The sequence below is a fragment of the Elaeis guineensis genome, chromosome 3 (assembly GCF_000442705.2).
Source record: "Elaeis guineensis isolate ETL-2024a chromosome 3, EG11, whole genome shotgun sequence".
Lineage (NCBI taxonomy): Eukaryota > Viridiplantae > Streptophyta > Magnoliopsida > Arecales > Arecaceae > Elaeis > Elaeis guineensis.
This window is the reverse complement of record NC_025995.2, coordinates 56,554,807-56,557,557: the sequence shown is the minus strand read 5'-3', so window position 1 is coordinate 56,557,557 and position 2,751 is coordinate 56,554,807.

The window sequence follows — 2,751 nt, the reverse complement described above, 5'->3', positions numbered from 1 at the left end:
GAGAGATCCAGAACCAAATAACCTAAAGTATACAGATGGTTCTTTTGGCTAGATCATGTATGAGAAGAAATGATTTATCGACTGAAAAAAATAAACTTTTGAGCTCATTGACTGTTTAGTCATATCTAGTCTGTGAATTATGTCTTTGAGGATTAATGTTCAAGCTATCCTTTGTTGGTCAAAGGGATAGGACCACTGAGATACTTATCCTAGTACACATACAATGTGCATGACCTATTTGATGAGCCAGACTAGAAGGTTATCACTGCTTCATCACCTTTACTAATGAGAAGTCATGGTATAGGTATATGTATGTGAGATACAAATCTGAAAAACTTTGCAAGGTTCAAAGAATTCAAATGTGAAGTAGAAAAGATAAATCAAAAAATTTTTAAAGGTACTTCGATCAGATTGAGGATGCAATACCAAATAAAAATTTATCAGTTATCTAAAAAGAATGGCATAGTTTCATGATGAAATTCTCTTTGTACGTCTCAGCTCAATGGGGTATTTATGAGGAGCGATGGTGCTATATGAGATATGATCCAGACCATCATGAATATCACTAATTTAATTATTATTTTTTTTAGAAACAAGATTTAATTTTTAAAATTTAAATTAGATTTTCTCTAAAGTTGATTTTACCACACCATATGAGATATGGTATGGTGGACAAGTTAGAAGATAGGTCTGTGAAAGCTTATTTATGGGGTATCCCAAAATAATTTGGGATGTCACTTTTTCTTCCCAATGGTTCACAATGTGATTGTGAAAAATCATACTATTTTTTGAAAAATAGTGGGAGGATGAACTCCAAGAGAAATCTTTGAAGAACAATGAGTTACAAGACTTGTACAACCTATTTAAGATGAGCTAGTATATGTAGTGCCTCCTCCACCTCGTAGGTCTAGTAGGATCTCCCATCCTTTAAAAAGGTACTTGATATTCTTATAAAAGATTTAGAAAAAGTATTTCTTGAGGGAGATTGGAAACATAGGAATGATCCCAAAATCTACAACGACGTGATATGAAGAATCATGTAGTTACATGAAGATCAGTGGGAGGGTCCCATGTTGACATCGGTTATGATATGGTTACATATAGAATTTTCTTATCAAAGACCTATGTCAAACATTCTAAAAATAAAAGTCTATAGAGATAGATCCTAAAAGAATGTTTGGTTTTCACAGACAAGTACATAGAAGAGGTGTTGAAAGAGTTCAGTATTGAGACCTCCAAGAGGGATCTATTATCCTCTTGGGCATAGATGAATGTCATGCTATATACTCGACTTGGTATATCTTGCTGTGAATGTCATGAGTAGATATTAGTCGAATCCCTATCGAGAGCATTGGATTGTTGTGAAAATATTCCTAAGTACTTGAAAAGCACTATGGGATTATTCTTCATCTATGAAGAAGGGTTAGAGCTAAGAGTGGGGGGATACACTGATGTTGATGGTAGAATGTCTACATCAGTATGAGTTATCTTGGTTCGATATGTTAGAAGGGTTCTAGACAATCGAACAATGGAAGCTGAATATGTTGTAGATATACGGATGCATTCTGGTTCTTCTGATAGTTGCAGAACTTGATGTCATACCATTAGATGCTTTGACATTGTGCTGCAAAGATAATGGTTCATAGCATTGCTAAGGAGTCAAGGTCTCACCAAAAGTTCATGCACATAGAACAGGGATATACGCGATTACCTCCAATAGAAATACATGGAGGTAAAGAGAGTAAACTCCACATAGAATGTGGTAGGCCCAGTCACTTAGCTAGATAAACACCGAAGCTTGTCTTCAGAAGATGGGGCTTAGGTATATGACAGATTGGCTTTAGTACAAGTGAGAGTTTGTTAGATGTATGCCCTAGAAGCTAATCTTGACTGACACATACCTTTCTCTAGGGTATATTTTATACTTGATGGGCAGCCTTTATAACCAATCATGTATTTGTGTCCATGATTTGTTCAAAAAATTAACAATGATGATTTTGTATATTCTCAATATGTTAAGAAATTGAGACATACATCATTAGTGATTAATTTCTAAATACTCCCAATCGAAGGATCGTCACAGAGGACAGTGATCAATCCATTCAAGATCAATGTATGGATCACCTTCCTTCAAGGCAAATGAGTCTCAAGTCTACGGTGTAGAGATATTGGGGTGAGAGTGCAGGTGGTTGTTTGAGAATAACTTACACTGAGTGTGACCAACATGAGAAACCACTTGAATGTCTACTCACTCGTCAGTGATTTTCTCGATGCCGCAATGGTGTGACTGGTCCTTGGACCTATGGTGTGTTGGCTATTCGCAGTGAGGCTATTTAGTTTGACTTCACATTCTCTTGATCCCTAGCCATTCGGGTTTTTGCTGTATATGTTGGCTATTGTAGGTTCAGGTTTGCTGTTTGGAGTAGGATTTACCTAGATGAAATCTATCGACCTTGTGTTCCCAGCTATGCAACCCAAGAGGGAGGGTGAATTAGATTTTTAAAATTTTAACATTAATTTAGAACTACGAGGATTAAATAACAATGAGCAGAATATATGTAGAGAGTGATTTTAGTAAGGTGTAGAAATAAGATGCAAGAATGCAAGAAGATAAAAAATTTAGAAGGAGAGCAAGTAAGCATAACACAAACAAATAAGATTTATAGTGGTTCGGTGCCAACCTTGCATCTACATCCACTCTCCAAGCTCCTACTTGGGAATTCAAATCTACTAAATCATATTCAACAAGAA